The sequence below is a fragment of the Mustela putorius genome, unplaced genomic scaffold, assembly GCF_011764305.1.
Source record: "Mustela putorius furo isolate JIRA1106 unplaced genomic scaffold, ASM1176430v1.1 tig00003983_pilon_pilon_pilon, whole genome shotgun sequence".
Taxonomy (NCBI): Eukaryota; Metazoa; Chordata; class Mammalia; order Carnivora; family Mustelidae; genus Mustela; species Mustela putorius.
Window position 1 is genome coordinate 22,283,629 of NW_025422123.1, and position 13,695 is coordinate 22,297,323.

The window sequence follows — 13,695 nt, forward strand, 5'->3', positions numbered from 1 at the left end:
GCAATCCTTATATCAGATCAATTAGATTTTAAGCCAAAGACTATAATAAGAGATGAGGAAGGATACTATATCTTACCTAAAGGGTCTGTCTAATAAGAAGACCTAACAATTTTAAATATCTATGCCCCTAACATGGAAGCAGCCAATTATATAAACCACTTAATAACAAAATCAAAGAAACACATTGACTATAATATAATAATAGTAGGGGAGGTTAACATCCCCTCACTGAAATGGACAGATCATCTAAGCAAAAGATCAACAAGGAAATAAAGGCCTTAAATGACACACTGGACCAGATGGACATCACAGAATATTCAGAACATTCCATCCCAAAGCAACAAAATACACATTCTTCTCTAGAGCACATGGAACATCTCCAGAATAGATCACAACCTGGGTCATAAATCAGGTCTCAACTGGTACCAAAAGTATTTGGCTTACTTGACATCCAGTTGCCTCAAATTTATAACATTAAGAAGAAATTTGTTGCAGTCATCACTGACTTTTTTCATTTATCTGACAAAAATTTTCTGCAGGGGTGCCTGCGTGGCTCAGTGGGCTGAAGCCTCTGCCTTCGGCTCAGGTCATGACCCAGAGTTCTGGGATTGAGTCCCACACTGGGCTCTCTGCTCAGTAGGGAGCCTGTTTCCTTCTCTCTCTGCCTACTTGTGATCTCTGTCTGTCAAATAAAATCTTTAAAAAAAATTTTTTTTTCTGCAGGATATGGGTCAGCCCAGGGCTAGAAGCTACCTGAACCTGGGCCTTGAGAACTCACAATGAGCCAGTGACAGGAGCTTACAGGTGTCTCCTTACATATGAAATATCTGGAACTTTCTAACTGACTGTACTTGGCTTTCTTGCTATTGTAAACCGTGGACTAAAGCAGTGGTTTAGTTTTGGTGTCACAGTTTTGGTGTCACAGTTGGGGGTGGGGATGGTACCAGTATCAGGTGAGCGGCATCCATGAATGCTGCCATGCACAGGACAGGACAGCCCGCCCCCCCCAACCAAGAGCTATATTGCCCACAATATTGAGCGTGCTGAGACTGAGAAACCCTGTTATCAAAAATGTGAAGGAAAAAAACCCTGTACCAAATAAATAAATAAATAAATAAATCAAAGGGGCAACTAGTAGATAAACAAGTCCTGGAAACCCAATACACAGTACAGTGATTACTGACAACACAATTGAACTATACACATTTGACTTGCTAAGAGACTAGATGTTAATTTTTCTCAGCACTAGAGGAAATAATAATTATATGACATGATAGACATGTTAGGTAATGCTCCATTGGCGATCATCTTGCAACATAAATGTATCATATCTATATGTCATACGCCTCAGACTTACACAATGTTTTATACCAAATATAACTCAATTTTTAAAAATCAGAGATGAATAAAAACTCTTTAAGGAAAGAGTCTGTGTCAGACTCTTCAAGGAAAATGTCTGTGTAAAATTGAAAAAAAATAAATTAAACCACAACACTGATAAGGAAATAAAGAATACACAGCAAAATAAAATCAAGTTTAAAATACCCCTTTAATCTGCAGTGTTGGCAAATTAATCTAATTACCGGGTATTTTGCAAATGCTCTCAGTAGTGCTGGTGTCCTGGAAGGAAGAAGATTCAATTTCCAGCCTCCCCCAGAAATTCTCTAAGGAAAATTTGTTAGTTAGCCCTCTTTGCATGCTACAGAGCTGAGGTTCTAGACTGAGATACTGCTTCATCTAAGATAAAACATGGGGCAGACAGGTTGCCTGGTTCAGGAATACCCATTCTATTTTAGAGATTAAATATGGATGTGGAGACTACCTCCTGCAGACCAGGCTTCCAGAGAACTGCAATGGTGACCCCTTTCCTGGTTGCACAGGCCCTAGCATGGACTTCTCTTGGGCTTTTAAGGACCCAAAGAGAGGTTCTTTCCCCAAAACACTCCTACCTAATCCTAAAGAGGAAGAAAAATTCGTTCTTACATAGGACCAAGGGAATACATGGAATAGCACAAGAATGCCTGTGTTCAAATCCAGCTCCGCCATTCATTAGCTGTGTGACTCTGGATAAATTACTTAACCTCTCAGTGCTTCAGTTTTGTCATTTGGAAAATGAGGGGCAACCCACCTCATTGGATTCTTGGGGGAATGAAATATATTAATTTGCAGGTTAAAGTACTTAGAATAATTCCTTCTACACAAGAAGAGCTATATAAACTTTAGTTATTCTTATTTGAGTGAGACTATAGGAGAAAGAAGCTGCATCCCATTTTTATGGATTTCCCCGGGCCCAGTGTAGTGCCTGTGATACTCCCAGAATACGTGACAGTGATTATACTCCTAAGAGGTTTTGCTTTGGTTTGATGTCAGTATTTTACTCAAGGAACTCCTTTATTGGTGTTGATATAATTTTGAGCTTTTGAAAAGTCACTAGATAAGCTGAGATTTTTTTTTTTTTAGTTTATTTAGAGTTAAAATATAGAGGAAGTCTTGCAGAAACTCAGATTTAGTACTTAAATGCTTTTTTAAATTAATTAAATTTTTTTTTGAGAGAGACCACGTGTGTACATGGTCACGTGAGCAGGGGGAGGGGCAGAGGGAGGGAGAGAGAGAGAGCAGGCTTCACACTCAGTGGCAGAATTGGAAGCAGGACTTGATCTCATGATCATAAGGTCATTACACGAGCTGAAGTCAAGAGTCAGATACTCAACTGACTGAGCCACCCAGGCACCCCAGTACTTCAAATATTTTTAGAAGAGTTTTGGTTAATATGGAGAAAAGGAACTGACAAATGTCCACGTGGGCTTGGGGTGCAGGAATGGGAGGTAGGATAGAACAAATACCAAAATGTGTTCTCATTACCACTGGGATTTCTTTTTTTTATGCATTTATTAATTTTATTTCTACTTTTTATTGAATAGAGTGCCCTAATCCAAGTATACAGCATGACACATTTTACATATGCATAACTGCTCATAACCACCAGATTCAGAGCTGGAAGGAACATTCTAGCATCCCAGAGGGTCCCCTTACCTCTTCTTAATCCCATAAAGGGGACTAAGCCACTCTCCAACCTCCATCACTATCGAGTAGTTTTATGACTTCTTACACTTGGTAAAAAGATATTTTTCTATGTTTTGTTCTGGAGGTTTTTTTCCCCTGAGAGCTCTATTGTTTTATTTTTTATGCTTATGTCTATGATTCATCTCAAATACATTTCTGTGTGTGTATGGAATGAACTATGAGACCAGTTATTATTTTCTATATATACATCCACTTGCTTCATTATTATTTATTGAAAAGACTATCATTTCCCCATTGAGTTGCAAAGGTAAGTTTATTATGAACCAGTTGTCCTGTACATGAGTATCTGTTTCTGGACTTTGTAATAGTCTCTCTGTGTTCCTTTGGTAAATTTGATTATCCTTCGTCACTACCATACTGAATTAATTATGATAGTTTTATAGTTTCATAAGTTTTAAAGTTTGGTAGTATACAAGTCCTCCAATTCTGTTCCTCAAATTGTCTTAGAATTCTAGGACTTTTGCATCTCCATATAAATTTTAAATTTAATTTGTACATTTCTACTAAAGGAAAAAAAAAAACGCTTTGTTGGGATTTTTAATATGAATGTACTGAGTCTCTAGATGAGTTGAGCAGAACTGGCAGAATGGCCATGTTGACCTTAATGTATGAGCATGGTAGATATCTCCATTTATACATGACTTTCTGGAATTTTTCTCAGTGGTGTTTGGTAGTTTTTAATGTGGAGATCTTGCAAATCTTTCATAAGGGTTATTTCTAAGTAGTTAATGTTTTTTGATGCTATTGTAAAAGTTACTTTTATTTAATATTTCATTTCCTTTAGTTTGTTTCTAGTACATAGAAAGGCAATGCAACAAATATGCTAACTGTTGATTAAATCTAACAATGTACACACTCTTCTGAATTCTCTATGCAATCACATTATACATGAATTATATGAATGTTATTTCTCGCTTTCCAATTTTTATCTTTTCTTTCCTTTCCTCACCTTTTTCCCTGGATAACACCTAAAGAACAATGTTGAATGGCAGTGGCAATAGAGGTCCTCTCTTTCTTGTTCCTAACTTCTAGACGAAATTTAATTTAATTTAATTTAATTTAATTTCACCATTAAACTGGGTACTTGCTGTTGGGTTCTTGTAGACATACAAGTTTCAGGTTTTATCCCAGACTTGCTAAGTGTGTTTACTGTGAACAGGTATTGAATTTTATCATATGATTTTTTTTACATTTACTATGATGTTCATGTGTTTTTTCTCCTTTCAGTTGTTAATGTAGTAGATTACCTTGATTCATACTTTTGAAGAGTAAAACCACCTTTCTCTCTCTCTCTCCTAGAATACACACCACTTAGTCATAATTCCTTATCAGGGGTTCCATTTGCTAATATTCTGTTTAAGATTTTTATGTTTCTGAGCTATATGGGTCTATAATTTTCCTTTATTTATTTTCCTTTATGTCTTTTGTCAGATTTTGTTCTCACTGTTACACCATCCTCATAGAGTAAGTTGGAAACTGTTCCCTCTTACTCTGTTTTCTAAAAAACTATGCTTAAAATTTGTATGATCTCTTCTTTAAATATTTTTGAAGAATTCATCAGCAAAGCTGTCTAAGGCTGGAGTTTTCCTTGTGGGAATACTTTTTTTTAATTTTATTTATCTATTTGACAGAGAGAGATCACAAGTAGGCAGAGAGGCAGGCAGAGAGACAGAGGAGGAAGCAGGCTCCCTGCTGAGCAGAGAGCCCGATGCGAGACTCGATCCCAGGACCCCGAGATCATGACCTGAGCCAAAGGCAGCGGCTTAACCCACTGAGCCACCCAGGTGCCCTAGAATATTTTAAGCTACAGATTTAATTTCTTTAATATATGTAGGATTATTCTGATTGGCCATTTCTTTTGGGGGCAGTTTTGGTAAATTGTGTTTCCTTCCTCCTTCCCCCCTTTCTCCTTCCCTCCCCCCCTTCCTTTTTTCCTTAATCAATCATGCATCAGTGTTCATCAATTTTATCACTCATTTCAGAGAAAAAAACTTTTATTTTGTTGATCTTCTCTGTTTAAAGCTGCTTTATATTTGACTGATTCTACTTTTATCTGTATGATTTTGTTACCTTTACTTTCTTTGGCTTTAATTTGTTATTCTTTATCAAGTATTTTTGATAAACAGAAGCTTAGATTGTTAATTTTCAACCTTTCTTTTTTCTAATATTTTAGCTATAAATCTAAGCACTATTTTACCTGCATAAACATGCCATATTTTTGCTATCATTCACTTCATGATATTTTCAATTTTTACTGTGATTTCTTCTTCAACTCATGAGCTAATTAGAAATATGTTGCCCAATTTCCAGACAATTAGAGGTTTTCATTCGGCTGAAATCTAGCTTTCTGTTTTTAAAGAAATAATCTATAGTTCTGTTTTTGCTTTTAGTTCAGTTCCACTCTGGCCAGAGAATATGCTGTATGTTATTTCAATCCTTCATAATTGTTTGGAACTTGAGTTTTGTTCCAACACATGTTCTATTTTGGTAACATGTACCCTGCAGTTTGGAAATGCTGACTTTTTTTTTCTTATTTTATCAGCTACTGAGAGAAGTATTTTAATTTATTTTATTTTATTTTTTTCAGTGTTCCAAGATTCACTGTTAAATCTACATCTATGGTAGTACATTTATAGTTATTTTTGTTTTCTATATTTTAAGTATATATTAGATAGATACACATGTAGAATTATATTTTCCTGTTGAATTGATCCTTGCATGATTATGAACTATCCCTCTTTCCATCCCCAGTTCCCTAGTCTTAAAGTGTACTTTGATAGCCACAGTCTTACCAGTGACCCCTTTGTTAGTGCTAGCATGGCATATCATAGTGAACATCCTTTTACTTTCAGCCTATCTGCATCCTTATATTTATTGTGTGAATTACAGACAAGAAATGTTTGGGATAGTTTTTTTTTTTTTTAAGATTTTAAATACTTATTTGACAGACAGAGATCACAAGTAGGCAGAGAGGCAGGAAGAGAGAGAGGAGGGGAAGCCACTCCCTGCTGAGCAGAGAGCCTGTTGTGGGGCTCGATCCCAGAACCCTGGGATCATGACCTGAGCCGAAGGCAGAGGCTTTAACCCACTGAGCCACCTAGGCGCCTTGTTTGGAATAATTTTTAAAATCCAGTCTGGCAATTTAGTCCATTAATATTTAATGTAATTACTAACATATTTGGGTATAAGTCTCTCTTGCTTTTTGTTTCTGTTTAACCTTCTGGGGTTTTGTTCCTTTGTTCCTGCTTTCTAAACTTTTGTTCAACTAATCAAGTATTCCATTTTATCTTTTCTGTTGGCTTTTTATTTTTATTTATTTTTATTTTTTAAAAGATTTTTTAATTTATTTATTTGACAGAGAGAGATGCAGAGAATGAGGGGGAACACAAGTAGTGGGAGTGGGAAAGGGAAAAGCAGACTTCCCGATGAGCAGGGAGCCTGGATGCGGGGCTTGATCCTAGAACCCTGGGATCATGACCTAAGCCAAAGGCTGATACTTAATGACCAAGCCACCCAGGCATCCCTCCTGTTGGCTCTTTAAAAAATATATTTTATTTATTTATTTGAGAGAGATAGTGAGAATGAGAAAGAGCACAAGCAGGGAGAGGGAGAAGCAGGTTCCCCAGTGAGAGGGGAGCCCAACATGGGGATCTATCCCAGGATCCTGGAATCATGACCTGGGCAGAAGCAGACACTTAACTGACAGAGCCACCCAGGCACCCTTCTGTCAGCTTTTAATTAATCATTTTCATATTATTATTTTAGTGGTTACTCTAAAGATTATAATATGCTTCTCATTCTTGGCTAAATACAATCTACCTTAAATTAATACTTTCACCACTTCATCAGTAAAGCAAAACAGTTGAATTCCATTTACCCTCCTTCTGTTTTTGTGCCATTGCTTTTGTGTATTTTTCTCTCATAAATGTTATAATCCCCAGGAAACATTACTCTTGTTGTAGCTTTAATTCACAAATATCTTTCTATATTTATCCCCCAGTTATCCTTACTGGGGATTTTCCTTCCCTCCTGCAGATTCTTGGGATCATTTTCTTTTACCCTGAAGAACTTCTTTTAGGATTTCTTATATTGAAGTCCTGCTAGTTACAACCTTGCTCAGCTTTCAGTTGTCTGAAAATGACCTTAATTTGATGTGATTTTTGGAAGTTTTTTTTTTTTTTTTCAGAAGACAGAATTCTAGATTGGCAGGGTTTTGTTTTGTTTTGTTTTGTTTTCCTTCAGCACTTTAAAAATATTATTCCACTGACTCCTACTTCCACAAATGTTGTTGAAAATTTAACTATTTGTGTTAATATTGCTCTTTGAAGATGATCTAGTCTAAAGTATATGTTTCTTATTCGTCTGTATTTTAGCACATAATATAAGCTTCTTGATGGCAGGGACCATTTCTGACTTGTTCATACTCTGCATCTAGAATTGTACCTGGTGCATTATTTAATATTTACTTAATGCATTATTTTAAAAAGAATTTATAAATTAATTACTGAATTATTTAAATACAGTGCAATGCCTAACAAAAGTAGCAACTTAACAGAGTGAATGAATGAAGCCATTGTCCCTTGACAAAATCCACACTTAGAAATTTCTGAGAGCCATTCAGACTATTGCACAGACCTCCTGCTTAAATTAAATTTTACCATTGCATAAACAATTTATCTACATTAATAGCTTTGAAAAACTTGGCTTGCATATTATATCTCCAGATAATAACATCTGAAAATGAGATATTCGTAGAGGTAAGATTCCTTTTAGGTTATTTACTATATTAAAGATGAGCCAAACCAAAATGTGTTCTATGGCAATTAGCTTTTAGATAAATTGATTTCGTAATGTAATTTCCAAAGGATGGAGATTTATTACACACACAGATTAAAGGAGGTTACAGTGATTTGAAGCAAATAAAATGATGCTTATTCTCAGAAAGCATCAGGCTTAACAACCAGCAGAGCCAGACTTACAAATAGATGAAACTTCTCCTTGTTGCCAAAGTAAAGGAAACAAACTTTAAACAAATTGGCTTAGCATATTACTCTCAGCTAATTTTTGTAAACAAGAACATTCAGCCTTCTTGTCCCTTAACAAATGTTGCAAAATCGACATAAGTTTCACCTAAGTTATTACTTCAAGACTTTTGGAATTCCGTCATATCACTTTACAACACAGGAGGCAAGCCTTTGAAGCTCAGATGCTTATCCAGCCTCTAGTTCATTAATGGAAGGAGAAAACAGGCTGTGCATTAATCAGAACGAACAAATGCTGAGCCATAGCCAGGGGAAGTAAAGAAAAGAATGAGGAAATGAAGATCTGACCATTTATCTCTGAGCCACTTACGTGATCTCTGGCTAATTCATGCCAGGAACTTCTCTCACAATGGGAAGATTTGAGAGATTTGGCTGTCTCTATTTTGAAACATCCATCTGGAACCAAGCTTTCTTGAAATCAGGAATAGCGGTGGATATGTTATTTGTTTGTTCGACCAATATTTGTGGTACACCTATTATGTGCTTTGGAGCTTTTTGTGAATAAAATGTCAAAATCCTGATGGTCAAGCAGCTCATGTTCAGTAGGAGTGAGAAGAGTGGTGGAGGGAGAGAGAGAGTGCTGTGATCAGGAGGGAGCAGGATGCAAGGCTGCTGAGAGTGAGGCGCCCAGGAGCTGCCTGGGTGATGGGACAGACAGTGGGCGTGGATGTGGGGAACTCAGAGCATTCATAATGAGGCAAGAGAATCCGAGAATCAGAGCATTCATAATGAGGCAAGAGAATCCGAGAAACTAGGAACATGGAGCTATCAGGACTTTCTGACTGGGAACACATTTCCCAGTGTAATGGATGCCACGTGAGGTGACAAGTGACCGTGTAGAGAACTGTTCTAGGGCGCCTGGGTGGCTCAGTGGGTTAAAGCCTCTGCCTTTGGCTCAAGTCATGATCCCGGGGTCCTGGGATCGAGCCCCGCATCGGGCTCTCTGCTCAGCAGGGAGCCTGCTTCCTCCTCCCTCTCTGCCTGCTTCTCTGCCTACTTGTGATCTCTGTCTGTCAAATAAATAAATAAAATCGTTGGGAAAAAAAAAAGAGAGAGAGAGAGAGAACTGTTCTAGCCAAGGCTTTCAGGAAATTCCCCTAGAGCTACTGTTAGCGCTAATTATTTATTAGTGCCTATTAATATGATAATAGCTGCAGCCATTTGTGGCATGCTTTCTCTGTACCAGGCATGATGCAGAGGGCTGTAGACACTGCCTCACGTCACCCTCTACTAACCCAACAGTGTGGGCACATTTTAATCCATACTATAGATACGGCCACAAAGACTTGGAGAAGATCATTGGCTCAAGTTCACGGAACTAACAAATTGTGGAGCCACAGTATTAACATGAGTCTGCCAGATGGCGCTTGGTAGAGGTCAGAATATGTGGCTGAATATCCAGCATTATTTAACAGATATTTATCAGGTACCCATCATGGACCAGAAACTGCACCAAAATTATGAAGCAGAGGGGCCTTGCATACATCTAATCCTCTCATTTTAGGCATGAGGCTTACAGAAGTTGAGGGAATTTATAATAAAGTGATGTCCTATCTTTGTCACCTATGAATGGGAGACAAAGGCTGAAAAGAGAAAGAAATGATACCTCAATGGATTTTTATTCTAAAACATTTGTGGTTACATCACCATGATGGTGCAGTAGGAGACCCCAGCCTCTGCCCCCCCCCCAACCCCCGCAAAGATCAACAATTCCATGTCTATCCACAAACCAAAATAAGTCAGGATGGGGATGGGTGGCGGTTCCAGAGTCCATTTAAGCAACCTCAGCAACACAGGAGAATAAAAATTGGAGCACAAAGGCAGGTAAAGGGAAGGAAGAACAGCTTCATTTGGCCTCCATCATTTCACGCTCCCAGGCCAGCACTTTTCTAGACCCAGAGGGAATGCCCTAGCTTGAGAAAGTTCTCTTCCTGGGAAAGGGAAAGCCCATGATTGACCAGTTTCTGCAGCCTTTCCAGAAACTTGCTTCCATGTCACTCCACCTAAAGACCAGCAAAGCTGAGATACAGAGAGATAGTCAGTGACAAGGTAGAAGAGTAGGGGTGACCAGACGGAGCCATGTAGCGGGGAGTTCCAGTTACATGTTCTGCAGAGGAGCCCAGCAGTTCTTGCCGCTAAAAAAGAGCAATGGCAAGTGCAGTCATCACACGGCCCCAGAGCAGATTTTCCTGGATTTTCACCCCACTGGCATTTGCCCGCCCTCTGAGTTCTTCTCCACTTCCTAACCTGCTCCACCCCCACCAGAGCCCAGGGTCCCCATGGGCAAGCCCCAAGCCTCTGTAGCTGCATAAAAACAAAATGCAAAGTCACAGTCCCCGTGGCGGACCTTCACTCACAAGTGTGTGCTTGAGGCTAGCAGCTCTAGCTGTGCACCTGCACGGCCTTGCGCTGCCTCCCAACGCCAGCCTCCCTGCTGTACACAGGTCTGCAGCTGCTCCTGGGCCCAGCCTTAGCCCTGTCTTGTCACTTGCCTCCACTCCTGGGCCCGCTTGCAGCTAGCCGTGCGCCTGCATTCTGCTAACCAAGTCCAGTGGCCAGCCTGTACACCAGCGTTCGTGCCCAGGGCCGAGAACTAGAGGCCAAGCTATGTGCCTCCAGCTTTCACTGTGCCCGAAGCAGAAAAAGAAAGGAAGAAGTAAAATCATCCTCATTTGCTGATGACATAAAAGGTCCCAACAATTCCACCAAAAACAACCTGTTAGAATAAACAAATTCAGTACAGTTTCAAGATATAAAATGAATCTACAAAAGTCAACTGCATTTCCCTTCCCTAACAGTGAATTCGCTGAAACAGAAATGAAGAAAACAATCTCACAATAGCACCAAAAATAATACAACACTTGGGAATAAATTTAACCAAGGAACTGTAAGACAAAAACTGTAAGATGTTAATGAAAGGAATTAAAGAAGACACAAATAAATGGAAAGATATCTCATGTTCATGGATCAGGGAATTAATATTGTTGAAATGGCCATACTACCAAAAGTGATTTATAGATTCAGGGTAATCCCTATGGAGATTCCAAAGGCAGTTTTCACGGAAATAGAATTAATGATCTTAAAGTATGTTTGGAACGGCCAAAGACCCCAAGTTATCAAAGCAATCCTGAGAAAGAAGAATGAAGCTCGAGGCATCATACTTCCTGATTTCAAACCATACTGCAAAGCTATAGTAATCAAAAAAGTATGGTACAGGCATATAAACAGATACATAGACAACCGCATAAAAGAAAGAGAATTGAGAGCCCAGTAATATACCTGTACAGTTATGGTCAACTAGCACTTGACAAGGGAAGCAAGAACATACAATGGAGAAAGGCTAGTTTCTTCAGTAAATGGTGCTGGAAAAATTGGGTGTTCACGGGCAAAACAATGCCCGTGAACATCCAATTTTGGACCCCTATCTAACACAACTCATGGAAATTACACAGAAGACCATAAACTGTATCACCCAGAAAAAAAAAATAATAAAATAAACAAACAAACAACAACAAAAAAAAAAAAAAAACAGGAAAAAAGCTCCTTGACATTGGTTTTGGCAGTAATTACTTTGAGATTTTTCCAAAAGCACAAGCAACAAAAGCAAAACCACGTAGGACTACACCAAGCTAAAAAGTGTCTGCACAACAGAAGAAATAACAAAATGAAACAGCAGCCTACAGAGGGTCAGAAAAAAGGCAGAAAATATTTGTCAATCTTATATCTGATATATGTAAGGAACTCAACCAACTCAAAAGAAAAATAAAAAACGAAAACATAAACAAAACTGATTAAAAAACAGTCAAGGACCCAGTCACAGAGCTGCAGCCCGCAGAGGACTCAGCAGCCTCCCCCTGGTGCTCCTGGCTGCCCACAGCTCCATCTCCAGGCCCTCCTTCTCCCACCATGTTCCTCCATTTCCGCTGAGGGACAGGAGCCCTGCAGTATGTCCACTCTCCAGACTTTGCACTCTTGTGATCCCTTTGCTGATGCAAGTAAGGGAAATGCTCTGCTTCCTGCTGGCATTGAAGGTTATATCCATGGAAGAATTCAACAGAGAAATGGCAGAAGACCCTTACTACTGTCCAGAGACTTGCTGATGATTACAAGGAAAAGAAACTAGTGAAGGTGTTTAAAAAGAAGTTTGCCTGCCATGGTGTTGTGCTTGAGCTTCCAGAATAGGGAGACGTAATTCACAGGATAACTAGCACAAGAATATAGGCCAGCTCCTCCCTTGCAGAGACTGGACTGGCTAAGGACCAGCAGCTGGAGGTTTATGGGCTTTAAGTACTTTGGCTCATTGAAGCTTAAGTGAGGATTTCCTTCCCATGAGTAGAATTCCCATTCTGTCCTTTGTCACCAGTTTAAAAACCCCACAGCTTGTATAATGGAACCATTTCAGGGCTGCTTTTCACCTGGATTGAACGAATGTAACTGCTTCATGCAATAAACTGGAAAGAGTCATGCTGTCTAGTCTTGAAGTCCGTCATTTAAACAGAGGTCAAGCAATAGACACCTGGCAGTGTCTGGCCTGAAACCAAGAGTAATGAGATGTTTCAGTTGAGCCCAGAGCCCCAAGATCACAGCCAGCTGTGTCTGTCCACAAGTTCCTCGGCTCTCCCTCTTCAGAGTCCCCTGCCCTAAGAGAATGTCACCACCTGAAGAGCCCACGTGAAGCTGAGAAGAAAGGATGGGGTCAGACAACACCCGCAGCTGTGCTGCTAGAGGCGGTCAAGGAAGATCCCTGGTATCTCCAACCTGACCAGGGGGCAGAGCTCAGAGAAGCCACCTTCTCTCTAGTGAGGAGTGATGGAACATCTGGCTTACTATCAAAGACTTTTTGACCAAACATATCCCTAACCAGAATGTGAAGCCAACCTTCTGTCAGAGTGAAACTTTTGTCAGAGGAGCAAACTTCCAACTGACAGATGAGCCACTTAGCTCCCTGGAGGGCTTGCCACTTCCTAGCACCAGCGGCCCAAGGACATGGGAAGTAACAGACTGGTTTTCGGTTTATTTTTTCTTTCAGTTTTAATGTTACATAATATCTTCAAGCCCTTATTTAAATAAAATTTGTTGTCAGAAACTAAATAATAAAAAATGGTCAAAGAAATTGGGTGTGGAGCAAAAGGAACCCCGATGCGCCATTGATAGGAAGGTAAATTGGTAGAACGGAAAACAGTATCAAAAAATTACAAAAAGGGGCACCTGGGTGGCTCAGTGGGTTAAGCCTCTGCCTTTGGCTCAGGTCATGATCTCAGGGTCCTGGAATCGAGGCCCACATCAGGCTCTCTGCTCTTCAGGGAGCCTGCTTCCCCCTCTCCCTCTGCCTGACTCTCTCCCTACTTATGATCTCTTCCTCTCTGTTGAATAAATAAATAAAATCTTTTTTAAAAAATTAGAAAGAGAACTACCACGTGATCCAAGCATTGCAAATGGCAGTATTGTAACCAATGAGGTTTATCTGAGGCGTGATTATAGCTAATTAAGAACTACCATGTGATCCAGAAACCCCACTTCTAAGTTTATATCCAAAGGCAATGAAACAACTATCTCAAAGAGAAATGTG